This window comes from Eubalaena glacialis, chromosome 1 (genome assembly GCF_028564815.1).
Source record: "Eubalaena glacialis isolate mEubGla1 chromosome 1, mEubGla1.1.hap2.+ XY, whole genome shotgun sequence".
NCBI classification, from domain to species: Eukaryota; Metazoa; Chordata; class Mammalia; order Artiodactyla; family Balaenidae; genus Eubalaena; species Eubalaena glacialis.
This window is the reverse complement of record NC_083716.1, coordinates 58,783,166-58,799,591: the sequence shown is the minus strand read 5'-3', so window position 1 is coordinate 58,799,591 and position 16,426 is coordinate 58,783,166. Positions and strand designations below refer to the sequence as shown.

General features: G+C 36.0%; 1 protein-coding gene across 1 annotated transcript in view; it reads left to right on the top strand.

Moving 5' to 3' along the window:
• LRMDA (leucine rich melanocyte differentiation associated) overlaps positions 1-16,426 on the top strand; it is a 1,296,919-nt gene that overhangs the window by 1,275,691 nt on the left and 4,802 nt on the right. Inside the window, exons 9-10 of the mRNA XM_061180213.1 lie at positions 3,360-3,472; positions 15,993-16,150. The gene's annotated coding sequence lies outside the window, so the exon portion shown is untranslated. The remainder of the gene's footprint in view (positions 1-3,359; positions 3,473-15,992; positions 16,151-16,426) is intronic.

Below are 16,426 nucleotides of genomic sequence, written 5' to 3'. Positions count from 1 at the left end.
GATTCCAGCCCCATCTCCTCCTTTTAGTGTCTTGCCTTACAGAAATTGACATCATGGAGCTTCATGAATTAGGAAGGACAGATTATTTTTTTGGTCTCATTTTAATTTTTCTCAAAACTCATAAAATATCATTAGAGTGCTGTTTAATTTTTTCTGAAAAGCAGGAAATCGTAAGATTGATAAATAGTTTAATGTGAACCTGATGGCTTGATTAATTAATCACCAAGCTGAGGAACCACTACAATTCATATGTCAATTCAGACTATTTTCGAGAAATGATTTGAATCAATTGCTAATGAAATTGAGAAATTTAGGAGCTGCTTTCTGACTTCCAAATGACAGGGCTCATATTTAACTCAAGAGACGTGACAGTTAATGACAACATTAAAAAGTGCCATGAATTATTTTCCAGATCATGGGAAAATTACAGCATCTCCCCATTGAAACAGCTCTCAGCTCATCAGCATGAAAATAAACAGCCTTAATCACATGCTAAGAAATCTTCGATGCTGTTTAAAATCTAGGTTCTTTTTCTGAAATAAACAAAGACCATAATCCTCAGGAATAATTGTAATATTTCATAACCTCTTCCTTAATACAGAGTTATAGATGAACCTAGTCTAACTGATATGACTTCTGAAACCCTATGGGAAAAAAAATTGTGGATCATTGTTCATAGATCTAATTACTTTAAATCCTTAAAATAGGTAGAGTTTAATTTTTCTTCCCTGCTTTAATTCATAGGCTGGGGTTTCCAATCCTGTTTATGTATAAAAGGGCTAGCTTTGTACATCTTTCTGTAACTTTTCATTTCCAGCCAGACCCTTTAATTAATTTAAAGTTACATCTAGATATAACAAGACAGTTATTATGTGTTAATGAAATATCAGTGGCAAGTGGGAAAGTGCACTGATCAATATTTAATCTAATTAAGGTGTATACAAGGCAATATTATTATGTAATTAACTCAAAATAGCATAAGTAATACATGCCTGTTTAAATTTTTATTAATATATTTGTTAAAAATTTTTAGGTCATGCTGTTTTATGGGCTTTCTTGAGAGATATAAAATTAAAATGTTTGTCAAGATGCTACCGGAACAACTATTAAATGTGGCTCTTAATCATCTTAACAGTCTTTAAGGTTCCCGTGCAGTTCTAATAGTCTCACTAAGGATGAAAGATGAGTTTGCCACAAACAAGAGTCCACATGTAAAACCTTTCTGGAATGGTCTTTTAATATTTTTCTTCTAAGTTCTCATGCTGCTTTGCAAGGAGAATGTATGACAGGACTTGGACATGTAAGAAAGTTTGAAATATGTTTACTATTTTTAAGTACATTCTTTAAAGAGCTACATGTTGCTGGGGAGAAAAATACATGGAACTGTAAATATCATGGGGTTACTCTACATATATCTTATGGGATTTTAATACCACAGCTTCACAAATTCCTGTAGAATTGCAATTTGGGGGGTGAACTTTGGTAGGACAGTGATTATCTCATGCAAAGACCAGAATTGATTGTTATGATTTTCAGAGCTCCAAATATGCAAAGTTACAATATGGGAAAACACTTAAATGAGGATCTTGAAGCCCCAAATCCAGGAATAGGCCATTGTGCATAGAAATTAACATGGGTAGTGCTGTGGGATGCACATTTGTACTGAGTATGGTGAAGAACGGGTTCAAGGTTACAAAGTCGAAGCTCTTTTTTAGGGTCATTGCTCACAAAGTTTGCAGTGTCTCATGGTCCCCTAAACCCCACAAGCAAATCTAGCTCTTGAACCAGAGAACCATCTACTTGAATCTACCCATTGCATGTACAGATAGGTGTGGTTAGAGGCTCTCTGATCCCTGTAGCCACTGGAACACTGAAAATACAGGGAGAATTTTTATCCAAATAAAGATTGAATGTGGTGGCACAGTGATTTTATTCCAAAGGCTTCCATTGCTTCCCTCCATCCTACCATTTTATTGTGGAAAGAGTATTGGAGTTGCTGGGACAATTTATTGTTCTCCGCCATTCCTGGTGTGTGTATCTTGCCTAAATGTTGGGATGGCATTTCTATGTTCTTATCTCTGTGAATGAGGGAGTGAGGGATAACTCATAACTTATGACTCCCCATCTCTCCTGTGCGTGATGACAGCAACAGGGTTGAATCATCATATATTATACACACAACATATTTTTCTTCCTCTCTCTTGAGAAGGGCTGCAAATGCTGAAGATGACAGTTAGGGAAGATGAAAAATCCATAAAAGGATGGAATAAAGATGTTCCAAATAGAAGAAAACTTTTAAATACTTCTGTGTGACCGTGTTTGGTAATGAAGCCATTGATACGTGTGTAGCAAGCTAACAAGAATAGCTGAAAATGATTACCTTCGCCTCTGGGCTTTTTTCACTGTAGTTAGAATTATCTTGAGTCCACAATTCCTGTTGTGCTACAAATCTTTTATAGCTAGACAGTTTTTAGGCCTAAGCAGCTGTTAAGGCAAGTAAGGGAAAGATTCACAGTGTCCTTCCTTCTGTAGGTTCATGTCTGATCCCAGTCTTATGGTGGGGCAGGACAATCAGTCTTGGAGTTCGTGGGGTGAGGGGGAGGACTTTACCAGCCCAATCACAAACCCCCCCCTCCCCCATACTGTCTCCCCACAGAAATGAGGAAAAGAGAATACTGGCCTTTCTTTACCCTTTTCTTATCAAAACTGAAATTTTAAAGGTTCTTGGCTAATAAAGGAAAAATTGATCTTTAATCTTAAGGAAAAGGAAACAAACCAGTGAAACTAGGAGAGTTTTCTAGTAGTCACTTCTGAATCTGATGTAATGAAAGTATTCCAACTGGCTTATTATATTATCCTCAGCTCTTAATTCCCAAAGAAAAATAGTTCTTTATTTTCTCTGTCATTCCTGAGCCTTTCTTTTTTATCAGCTTTGTTGAGGTGAACTTTACATAGAAAAAAAAAAAATCACGAATTTTAAATGTACAACTTTATGAGTTTGGCAAATATGTACAGTCGTTTAATAACAACAGTCAAGATATAGAATAATTCCATCACCCCCACAAGTTTCCTCCTGCCCCTTTGCAGTCAGCACCCTCCCGTGACAGCCATAGGCAACCACTGATGCTTCCTATTTCTGTAATTTTGCCTTTACTAGAATTTTAATCCAATGGAATCATATAAGATGGTCTTTTGTGTCAGGCTTCTTTTATTAGCATGATGCTTTTGAGATTCATCACGTTGATTATTTCAATAGTTTGTACTTTCATACTGCTGAGTAGTATTCTTTGAATGGATATGCCACAATATGTTTATTAATTCACCAATTAATATACTTTTGGTTTATTTTCCGTTTTTAGCTATGAAGACTGAAGCCCATATGAACATTTGAGTACGGATCTTTCAACAGACCTATGTTTTCATTTCCTTAGAATAAGTACTCAGAAGTGGGAATGCTGGACCAGCGGTAAAGGTAAGTGTAAATACTTGGAAACTGCCAAGATGTTTAAAGTGGCTATATAACTTTGTATTCACACCAGCAATGTCTGAGAGGTCTAGCTACTTCACATCCTCGCTGAGACTTATGTTGGTGGTCTTTTTATTTTAGACATTCTATTGGATGTGTAATAGTTTTTCATCTGGTTTTAATTTTCATTTCAATTCTGTAGAGATGTTTAGTATCTTTTCATTCCTCATTTAGTCATATACACTCTTCGGTGATTTATCTGTTCAAATGGTTTGCCCTTTTAACAAAGTATTTTTTCTGAATAATCCATTGTAAGAGTGCTTTTTTTCTGAATAGAAGTCCTTTATCAGATATGGTTTTTTTGCTTTTTTAAAATTTTATGTGAGTATATATGATTTACAATGTTGTGTTAGTTTCAGGTGTACAGCAAAGTGATTTATACATTTATATATATTCATTCTTTTTCAGATTCTTTTCCCATATAGGGTATTACAGAATATTGAGCAGAGTTCCCTGTGCTATGCAAGAAGGTCCTTGTTGATTATCTATTTTATATATAGTAGTATGTATATGTTAATCCCTATCTCCTAATTTATCCTTCCCCCAACTGTTCCCCTTTGGTAACCATAAATTTGTTTTCTAAGTCTGTGAGTCTGTTTCTGTTTCGTAAGTAAGTTCGTTTGTATCAAGTTATAGATTCCACCTCTAAGTGATGTCATATGAAATTTATCTTCCTCTGACTTACTTCACTTAGTATGATAATCTCTAGGTCCGTCCATGTTGTTGCAAATGGCATTATTTCATTCTTTTTTATGGCTGAGTAATATTCTGTTGTATGTATGGGTGTGTGTGTATGTGTATATATATATACATATATATACACATATATATGTGTATATATATGTATATATATATATATACACATACATACACACATATATATACCACATCTTCTTTATCCATTCATCTGTCGATGGACATTTAGGTTGTTTCCATGTCTTGGCTATTGTACGTAGTGCTGCTAGGAATGTTGGGGTGCATGTATCTTTTTGAATTAGAGTTTTCATCTTTTCCAGATATATGTCCAGGATTGGAGTTGCAGAATATATGGTAACGCTATTTTTACTTTTCTAAGGAAACACATACTGTTCTCCATAGTGGCTAAACCAATTTACATTCCCAGTAACAGTGTAGGAGAGTTCCTTTTTCTCCACACCCTCTCCAGCATTTATTATTTGTAGACATTTTGAGGATGGCCATTCTGACTGGTGTGAGGTGATACCTCATTGTAGTTTTGATTTGCATTTCTCTAATAATTAGCACTGTTGAGCATCTTCTCATGTGCCTTTTGGCCATCTGTATGTTTTTGGTTTTTTTTTTTTTTGGAGAAATGTCTATTTAGATCTTGTGTGCATTTTTTGATTGGGTTGTTTTTTGATATTGAGCTGCATGAGCTGTTCGTATATTTTGGGGATAAACCCTTGTCGGTCACTTCGTTTGCAAATATTTTCTCCCATTCTGTAGGTTGTCTTTTCATTTTGTTTATGGTTTCCATTGCTGTGCTTTTAAGTTTCATTAGGTCCCATTTGTTTATTTTTGTTTTTATTTCCATTACTCTAGGAGACGGATCAAAAAAGATATCGCTGTGATTTATGTCAAAGAGTGTTCTGCCTATGTTTTCCTCTAGGAGTTTTATAGTATCCAGTCTTACATTTAGGTCTTAAATTGATTTCGAGTTTAATTTTGTCTATGGTGTTAAACAATGTTCTAATTTCATTCTTTTACATGCAGCTGTCCAGTTTTCCCAGCACCACTTATTGAAGAGGCTGTCTTTCCTCTATTGTATATTCTGGCTTCTTTATCGTAGATTAATTGACCATAGGTGCCTGGGTTTATTTCTGGGCTTTCCATCCTGTTCCATTGATCTATATTTCTGTTTTTGTGCCAGTACCATACTGTCTTGATTACTGTACCTTTCTAGTATAGTCTGAAGTCAGGGATCCTGATTCCTCCAGCTCTTTCCTTCTTTCACAAGATTGCTTTGGCTATGCAGGGTCTTTTGTGTCTCCAAACAAATTAAAAATTTTCTGTTCTAGTTCTTTGTAATTGGAAAGGCATTGCATTGAATCTGTAGATTGCTTTGGATAGTGCAGTGATTTTAACCATACTGATTCATCCAATCCAAGAACATGGTATAGTTCTCGATCTGTTTGTGTCATCTTTGATTTCTTTCATCAGCATCTTATAGTTTTCTGAATACAGGTCTTTTGCCTCCTTAGGTGGTTTATTCCTAAGTATTGTATTCTTTTTGATGTGATGGTAAATGGGATTGTTTCCTTAATTTCTCTTTCTGATCTTGTGTATAGGAATGCACGAGATTTCTGTGTATTAATTTTGTATCCTGCAACATTACCAAATCCATTGATGAGCTCTAGGAGTTTTCTGGTAGCATCTTTAGGATATTCTATGTATAGTATCATGTCGTCTGAAAACAGTGACAGTTTTACTTCTTCTTCTCCAATTTGGATTCCTTTTCTTTCTTTTTCTTCTCTGATTGCCATGGCTAGGACTTACAAAACTGTGTTAAATAAAAGTGGCAAGAGTGGACATCCTCAGAGGAAATGCTTGATCTCAGAGGAAATGTTTTCAGCTTTTCACCATTGAGTATGATGTTAGCTGTGGGTTTGTCATATATGGCCTTTATTATGTTGAGGTAAGTTCCCTCTATGCCTACTTTCTGGAGGGTTTTTATCATAAATGGGTGTTGAATTTTGTCAGAAGCTTTTTCTGCATCTATTGGGATGATCATGTGGTTTTTATTCAATTTATTGATGTGGTGTAATCACACTGATTGATTGGCGGATGTTGCAAAATTCTTGCATCCCTGGGATGAATCACAGTTGATTATGGTGTAGGATCCTTTTACTGTATTGTTGGATTCAGTTTGCTTGTATTTTGTTGAGGATTTTTGCGTCTATATTCATCAGTGATATTGGCCTATGTTTTTCTTTTTTTGTTATCTTTGACTGGTTTTTGTATCAGGGTGATTTTGGCCTCATAGAATGAGTTTTGGAGTGTTCCTCTGCAATTTTTTGAAATAGTTTCAGAAGGATAGGTGTTAACTCTTCTCTAAATGTTTGATAGAATTCACCTGTGAAGTCATCTGTCCTGGACTTTTGTTTGTTGGAAGTTTTTCAGTCACAGCTTCAATTTCAGTACTTGTGATTGGTCTGTTCATATTTTCAATTTCTTCTTGGTTCAGTCTTGAAAAAGTGTACCTTTCTAAGAATTTGTCCATTTCTTCTAGGTTGTCCATGTTATTGACATTTATTTGCTTATATAGTCTCTTATGATCCTTTGTATTTCTGTGGTGTCCTTTGTAACTTTTCCTTTTTCATTTCTAATTTTATTGATTTGAGCCCTGTCCCTTTTTTTCCTGATGAGTCTGGCTAAAGGTTTATCAATTTTGTTCACCTTTTCAATGAACCACCTTTTAATTTCATTGATCTTTTCTATTGTTTTCTTTGTCTTTACTTCATTTATTTCGTCTCTGATCTTTGTGATTTCCTTTTTACTAACATTGGGTTTTGCTTGTCCTTCTTTCTCTTGTTGATTTCAGTGTAAAGTTAGTTTATTTGAGATTTTTCTTGTTTCCTGAGGTAAGACTGTATGGCTAGAAACTTCCCTCTTAGAAATGCTTTTGCTGTGTCCCATAAGTTTTGGATCGCCGTGTTTTTGTTTTCATTTATCTCTAGGTAGTTTTTGATTCCTCTTTGATTTCTTCAGTGATCTCTTGGTTGTTTAGTAACATATTGTTTAGCCTCCACGTGTTTGTGTTTTTCACGGTTATTTTCTTGTAGTTGATTTCTAATCTTATAGTGTTGTGGTCAGGTAAGATGCTTGATATGATTTCAATTTTCTTAAATTTACCCAGGCTCTCTTTATGGCCCAGCATGTGATCTATCCTGGAGAATGTTCCAAGTGCACTTGAGAAGAGTGTGTATTCTGATGCTTAAGTTCATCTGGTCTAATGTGTCAGTTAAGGCCTGTGTTTCCTTATTGATTTTCTGTCTGGATGATCTGTCCATTGATGAAAGTGGAGTGTTAAAGTCCCCCACTATTATTGTGTTACTGTCAATTTCTCCTTTTATGGCTGTTGGCATTTGCCTTATGTATTGAGGTGCTCCTAGGTTGGGTGCATATATATTTTCAATTGTTATAGCTTCTTCTTGGATTGATCCCTTGATCATTATGTAGTGTCCCTCTTTGTCTCTTATAACAATCTTTATTTTAAAGTCTCTTTGGTCTGATATGAGTATTGCTACTCCAGCTTTCTTCTGATTTCCATTTACATGGAATAAGTTTTTTCATCCCCTCATTTTCAGTCTGTATGTGTCCCTAGATCTGAAGTGGGTCTCTTAGAGACAGCATATATATGGGCCTTATTTTTGTATCCATTCAGCCAGTCTATGTCTTTTGGTTGGAGCATTTAATCCATTTATGATTAAGGTAATTATTGGTATGTATGTTCATAGTGCATTTTGTTAACTGTTTCTGATTTGTTTTTGAAGGTCTTTGAAGCTTCTCTTTATTAAACATTTCTTGTACCTTCTTGCTGTGTGACTCCATTCTTTTTCCGAGATCCTGGATCATCTTTACTCTTAGTTGTTCTTCTGGGGTATTATCTTGTTCCTTTTTCTGCAACATAGTTCTCTGCCATCTCATTTTGTCTAATTTTCTCTGTTTGTGGTCTCTGTTCCTCAGGCTGCTGGATTGTAATTCTTCTTGGTTCTGCTGTCTGCCCCCTGGTGGGTGAGGTTGTTCCAGGAGCTTGTGCAGGCTTCCTGGTGGGAGGGACTGGCTGGCACCTTCCCATTGGTGGGTGAAGCCAGGTCTTGTCCCTTAGTGCACAGGGTTGTGTCAAGTGGTGTGTTGATAGGCAGCTGTTGGCTCAGGACGACTTCAGGCAGCCTGTCTGCTGATGGGTGGGTTTGTGTTCCCACCCTGTTGGTGGTTTGGCCTGAGGCACCCCAGCACTGGAGCCTGCAGGCTGTTGGGTGGGTCTCCATCTCAGTGCCAAAATGGCAACCTCTGGGAGAGCTCATGCTGATGAGTATTCCCTGGGGCCTCCACCACTGGTGTCCTTGCCCTCACTGTGAACCACTGCTGACCCCCACCTCCACAGGAGACCCTCCAAGACCAGCAGGTAGGTCTGGCCCAGGCTCCTGTGCAGTCACTGCTTTGCCCTGGGTCCCAGTGCACGTGAAACCTTGTGTGTGCTTTCCAAGAGCAGACCCTGTGTGACTCCTGCACTCAAGCCCCACTGGCCTTCAAAGGCAAATGCTCTGGGGGCTCTTCCTCCTGATGCCAGACCCCCAGGCTGGAGAGCCTGATGTGGGGCTCACTCTCACTTCTGTGGGAGAACCTCTGTGATATAGTTATTTTCCACTTTGTGGGTTGCCCATTTGGTGGGTATGGGATTTGATTATATTGTGAAAGCGCCCCTCCTACCATCTTGTTGTGGCTCCTTTGTTTTTGGATATAGCATATCTTTTTTGGTAGGTTCCAGTCTTTTTTGTCCATTTGTCCATGGTTGTTCAGCAGTTAGTTAGGTGTGATTTTGGTGTTTTCAAAAGAGGAGGTGAGCTCAAGTCCTTCTACTCTGCCATCTTGTGTCCTTCTCCTATTATGTCTTGAAGTTTGGTAATGTGAGCCCTTCAACTTTGTCCTTCTTGATTCAGTATTGTGGAACTGCTCTCTGTCTTTTGCTTTTCCCTATAAATTTTAGAATTAGTTACCAAAAACAGCTTGCTGGGAGTCTGATTGGGATTTCAGCAACTCTATAGAACAAGTTGGGAAGAACTGACATCTTAACAATTATGAAACTTCTAATGCATGAGTTTTGACTTGCTCTTCATTTATCTAGATCTTTTTTTGATTTATCTTACCAGTGTTTTATAGTTTTCCACATACAGATCCTGTCCATATTTTTTTGATTTACAGCTAAGTAGTTCCTTTTTAGGTGCTATTATGTATGGTGTGTTTAAAATTTTTTAAATTTCAATTGCTTGTTTGCTTATATAAAGGAAAGCAGTTGAGTTGAGTTTTGTCTACTGAACCTTGTATCCTGTAACCTTGCTGTATACCCCCCTATTAATTCCAAGGGTTTATTTGTTTTTTTATAATATGGTAGAGTTTCTACATAGACGTAATCCGTGAATAAAAATACTTTCATTTCTTCCTTTCCAAGCTGTGTAACTTTTATTCTTTTTCTTTTCTTATTGCACTACCCTGGGATTTCTATTATAATATTGAATGTATGTAGTAAGAGGTGGCATCTTTTTTTGGTCCAAAACTTAGGAAGCAAGTATTCAGTGTCTTATACTGTTAGCTATAGGGGTTCTTTAATATATCCTTCACTGGTTAAGGAAATTCCCTTTAATTCTAGTTTTTAAAAATCCTAAATGGGTGCTGGATTTTGTTAAATGTCTGTATCTGTTGATATGAGAATATGGTTTTATTCAGTCTGCTAACTAACATAGCGAAATTGATTTATGATATCAAACTGTCCTTGACTCCCCTGGAATGAACTCTGCTCAGTAGTGCTGTATTATCCTTTGTATTGTGTTAAAAATCTTTTGTCTATGTTTATGAGCTATATTGGCCTGTAGTTTTCTTTCTTGTAGTGTCTTTACCAAGTTTTTGTTTTAGGGTAATGATGGCCTCATAAAATGAGTTGGGATGTGTTCCCTCATGAAGAGAAAATTTTTCTTTAAAAGTGTGGCTGAATTCACCAGTTAAATCACCTGAACCTGGTGATTTCACTTTTGGAAGGTTGTAATTGATGAATTCAATTTCTTTAATAGTTGTGGTACATTCAGATTATCTATGTCTCTCCTTAAGTGAGATTTGGTAATTTTTGTAATTTAAGACATTAGATTATTTTATCTAAGTTATCAAATTTGTGGGCATAGGGTTGGTCATAGTACTTCTTTTAATCCTTTTAATGTCCTTGGGAGTAGCATGACCCCTGTCTCATTCCTGATATTTGTATCGTCTTTTTCAGATTTAGCTGTGTAGAGACTCATCAATTTTTATTAATCTTTTCAAATAAGCACTTATTGGTTTCATTCATTTTCTCTGTGTTTTCCTAGTTTAACTTTTGTTGCTTTCTCCTCTAGTTTTTATAATTTCTTTCCTCTGCTTGCTTTAGGTTCAGTGTGTTCTTCTTACTGTAGTTTTCTTAGATGGAGATTTAGGTAATCAACTGCAAATCTGTCTTCTTTTCTAATATATGTGCTTAATGCTATAAATCTCCCTCTAAGCACATTTTGATGTTATAGTTTCATTTAGTTTAAAATTTCTTTGAAACTTATTTGACCTAATGATTACTTAGAAGTGTGCTGTTTAATATCCAAATATTTGGGAATTTTCCAGCTATATCTTTCTGTTAGTGATTTCTTGTTTGATTCTGTGGTAATCTGAGAGCATACTCTACATGATTTCTATTCTTTGAGAAATGTTAAGGTGTATGTTATGGCCTAGTATATCATTCTTCCTATTTTGGTGACTATTTCATGTGTTCTTGAGAAGAATGTGTGTTCTACTCTTGTTTGATGGAGTATTCTACTTATGTCAATTTGATCAAATTGATTTATAGTGCTGTCCAGGTCACTTATGTTTTTTTGGCCTGCCTAGTCTATCAGTTACTGACAGAGTTGTGTTGAAGTCTCCAAATGTAATAGTAGACTAATCTATTCTCATAGTCTCGTGCATTTGGATGCTCTTTTGTTAGTTACATACATGTTTATGATTTTTTATGTGTTCTTGGAGAACTGACTTCCCTCTATCATTATGTAACATCCCTCTATCATTATGTAACATCCTTCTTTAATCCCTGACAATCTGTTTCATCTGATATTACTATAGTTACTGCAGCTTAATTTTGATTAATGTTAGCCTGTTATATCATTTACCATTGCTTTACTTTAGCTGGAGTCTTTATATTTAAAGTGGCTTTCTTCTAGATGGCACATAATTCTGTTATTTTCCTCTGGTCTGACAATCGTGGACTTTTAATTGTTAAACTGTTTAAAGTGATTATTGATATAGTTGGATTAAAATCTGCCATCTTTTTCTAAACATTACATTTGTTCTTTCCTCCTGTTTCTCCTTTATCTCCTCTTGATGTATCATATTTCCTTTTAAAATGTTTTTAGTGATTTTCTTAGGGCTCACAATGTATAGATTAAAAACAATCTAAATCGACTTTCAAATAACATTATACAGCTTCATGTATAGTACAGGGACCGTATAACAGAGTATTCTCAATTCCTCCAACCATCCTTTGTGACATTTCTGTAATACATTTCACTTACCGATATGCTGTAGTTAGTTACCCAATACATTGTTCCTTTATTGCTTTGAACAAAAAGATGTCTTTTAGATGAATAAAGAATAATAAAATATTTACCTCTATTTCGTCTCTGACACTCTTCCTTTCTTTAGGTAGATCCAAGTTCTTAACGTAGATAATTTCCATCTGCCTGAAGAAATTCTTTTAGTTTTTTAATAGCGAACTTGTTACCAGCAGCACAGTCCTATGTTTTTGTCTGAGAAAGTCTCTGTCTCCTTTACTTTAAAAAAATACTTTTGCTAGACATTGCATTGAATTCTATGTTGGCCATTTTCTTTCAATATTTTACAGTATTCTACTTTTGCTTGCGTGGATTCTGATGAGAAGTTTGCTGTGTTCTTACCCTTGTTCCTATATTGGGAAGGTTTTCTACAGGTGAAGATAATACACCTAGGTGTGGTTGTTTTTGATATTTATCTTATTCGGTGTTCTCTGAGCTTCTGAAAATTGTGGTTTGGTGTCTGTCAATAATTTTGGTATCATCTCAGCAAGTATTACCTCAAACATTTCTTCTCCTGCCCCATTCTCTCTTTCTGCCAGTTCTTGGTGGTTCTCTCTTTTTCTGTTTGTGCTTCAATTTGGGAAGTTTTTATTGATCTATCTTCAAGTGTTTACCAATTCTTTCCTTAACTATGTGTTAAGTCTACTTATGAGCTGCCAAAAGCATTCTTTAACTCTGTTTTTGATTTCTAACATCTACTTTTGAAATCTCCACAACTCTGCTGACATTACCCATGTGATCTTGCATGCTGCCTATTTTTTTTATTAACATATTAATCATGGTTATATTCCAAATGCCTTATATCTTATGATGATTGCTTTTTCTCCCCAGAATGCCTTTTAATAAAAAAGTAAAAGTTGTCATGTATCAATAGTAGCTACAGGTAAATAGGCCTTTTAGGGGCAGGATTTATGGTAATCTGGATATGAGTTGGACTGTTTTAATGTTTGCTATAGCTATAGAGGAATGTGGAGCCTCTACTACCTAGTGTCATTATTTGTTTCCTCTTTTGGCTTTAAGGCTTTTCTTTGTCCTATTCATACTTCTCAGAGGGAGTCTATGTTTTATAGCTTTTCAGTTATAATTCTCTGCTATGTTTGTTGGGTGCAGAGGAGGTAAGAAATAGTCTTTTAGTGGAGTTTTGTCTCAGGGAGTGGCCTTCCCAACTGTTTCTGTCCCTCTTCAAGGCACATAGCTCCTCCCATCTTCCTTGTACCAAGTTCCCAGTATATTTCCTTGAAGTTCTGTCCCCTGTTAACTCTGTCTTTCTGCTCTTAGGTGAAATACAAATGCTAGAAGGGACTACAAGGGGAAGGAAATCTCTTTCCCCAGGTGAGCTAAGTCAGTCTTTGTTATAGGGAAGAAAATGAGAGGATTACCCTTGCTGCTTTCCCCCTTCCCTTGTCAGAGCCACAGGAGATTTTTCTTGAATCCATACTGTGTGAAGCTGTAGGGTTCCTAGAAGGAAAGCCCAAAACAGTGTAAGTACTGATTGCAGCCCCCAGGAATTTGTCAGGATCAAGCTAGTTAGCACTCAGCTTACAGCAAATTTCTAGTGCTATGTTTCTCTGGATGCACCAGGGACAGTTTGCCCTGTGACCCCAGTTCTTTGATAGGCTCAAGAACAGTTGTTGGTTTTCACTTTTCCTAGCTTTTTCTTGCACTGCCAAGAGCAATGACTTGTAAGCTCTTTTACATGTTAGAGCTGAAATAGATAAACCCACGTCTATCAACTTGGAATGGGAAAAATTAGATGTGCTTCATTTCAAGCCTAGAGACCCACATAATTTGCACAAATAGAAATATGTACATTGAACAATTAAAAAACTTTATATGAGATAAACAATAAAAACCAATAAATACATAATGTAATACAGATTTAGTGTACTCTCCATAGAATCAGAGTAGGTGGTGTTCGGTGGAGAAGAAGGCCAGGGCTTGCTCTTTGGAAGGTGCGTTCATCATTCTGCACCTCCTTCTTAGTTAACAATTTGAGTTTATGTTTTTACCACACACTCAAACTCTTATCAATAAAATCAAAGAACAAAACAGCAATCTAGGAAAAATAAAGGGTAAGTCTAGAAACATATGGAAAAAGTGCACAGACTGAAGAGCTGAAAAAGCAGCTCTTCATCCTTCTCACTTGGCATAAATTTACAAATAAAAATGCTGTGGCTCATTGAACCATGACCTGCAGTTTAAATTTGTTTCATATGATATTCTCTGACGAGAAAGTATGTCTAGTAAATTTGGTGAAGGGCTCTGCTTGAAAATGTAACATCTAAGAAAACACCACGTCTCAGAGGGCATTTACTTAGTGTGTTTTTAGGTGATGTCAATTATGCTGGAAAAAAAGGAGTGGTGTCCAGAAAATGGTATACTATTTCATTTCAAGAGCTGTTCATGGGCCAACATCATTAACTGAGCAGTCCCTATATGAGGTAATTCTGTAACTTGCTGTAGTTTTTATTTCATTTAAAGTCTGGACTCAGCTAATTAGTAACTGTGTGTCCTCCAGACCAATGTAAAAATTTCACACGCTTTCAGTTTTCTTCCCCTCGCCTCCACCCCAATGTCCGTGTGGAAAATGCCTAGAATATTGGTTCATATTATTGTTAAGAAAGATTCCTTTCTTTTCATAACAAATACTTATTTAGACCTAGCAACGAGTAGTTCTCACTTCTGTTAACTGTATCTTCACACTTACTCCTGGCTTCTTTCTGGATTAACTAACTAACTTTCTTTCCTGATGTAATTCAGCCTCTAAAAAGTAGGTATTTTCAGACACAGCCTATGAACTCTTCTCTTCTGAGTTCAAACTCACCCTTACCTGACAGTATCTGTGGGCATAGAATTCTAGAATCAAAGAATCAAAGAATTTCCATCTGTACTTGCAAGCGTTCCACTGTCTTCTTGTTTCCCATATTGTTGATGACAAACCTAGTGTTGTTACCGAATTCCTGAAGCAGGTCTGAGGCAAAGATGTGAATACGTAGATTTTCTCTTTAGTGACAATGCCCTGAGGTGTATACACAATGCATCAATATAGTTTTGGTGCTGTTGTGTTACTTTATTTTTTTTAAATTAATTTTTGGCTGTCTTGGGTCTTCATTGCTGCGTGGGGGCTTCTCTTGTTATGGAGCATAGGCTCTAGGCATGCAGGCTCAGTAGTTGTGGCACACAGGCTTAGTTGCTCTGTGGCATGTGGGATCTTCCTGGAACAGGGGTCATGTCCCCTGCATTCTTAAACACTGCACCACCAGGGAAGCCCTGTTGTGTTACTTTTTCATTCATTCTCTCTATTCTTTTCTGCAAAACATAATATGTATTATGGTGGGACTTCTAGCCATAAAATAGTCTATACCTATTTTAAATTGGGTTGTTTCTTATAATGAAATATTTGGTGTTCTTTATATATTCTGGACACAAGTCCTTTATCAGATATACGTGACTGACTGACTGCAAATATTTTCTACCACTCTGTGGCCTGTCTCTTCATTTTCTTAACAGTATCTTTAGATATCTTTAGAAGAGCAGAAGTCCTTAACTTGGATAAAAAGTCGGTTTCTCCTTTTGGTAAGAAAGCTTTTCTCCTACAGTCTATTCTAGAAATTTTATAGTTTTAGGTATTAGATCCAGAGTTTGAGTTAATTTTTTGTAAATATTGCAAGACATGAATTAGTTATTTTTTTGAATATCGATATCAACTTTTTTCAGCATTTGTTGAAACAGCTATTTATTCTCCATCAAGTAATTTTTCCTTCTTTGTTGAAAGTCAGCTAACCATATCTATCTATTTCTAGTTTCTCTATTCTAGGCTAGTGCATTTATCTTGACTCTAACATCACAGTTTTTGATTACTGTAGCTTTAGAACAACTCTTGAAGTCAGCTAGTATAATCCCTCCAACTTTTCAAAGTCTTCTAAAGTTGTTTTAGCATTTCTAGGGCCTTTACGTTTCCATAGGAATTTTAGACACAGCTTTTCAATATCTACCAAAAAGTCTTTTGGAAGTTCGCTTGGAATTGCATTGCACTTACAGTACACTATGGCAAGAACTGATAATATATCTCACCACTTACTTATGTCTTTTTCCATTACTCTCAATAGGAAGAAAAATTCCTCAACCTGATGAAAAACTTACAGCTGACATCATCCATAAGGCTGAATGCTTTATGTCCATGATTGATAGGAAAGAAACAAGGATGTCTGCTCTCACCAGCTCAATTATTTAATTTTGTGTGGGAGATCTTAACTAGTGCAATAAGGTAAGAAAAAATAAGTAAAATGAACAGATTGAAAAGGAATGAAGAAGACTATACATATTTGTAGATAACATGATCATCTAAGTAGAAAATCCAAGGAATCTACAAAAAACTATGCAAACTGACAAGTGATTTTAGTAAGATGGCAGGACACAGTGTTAATACACACAATTGATAGGATTTCTATATACTATACTAGCAACTGACAATTGGATTAAATAATAATACCATTTGCAATATCTGAAATATTTACAGATCAATATAAGACAATCTGTACAA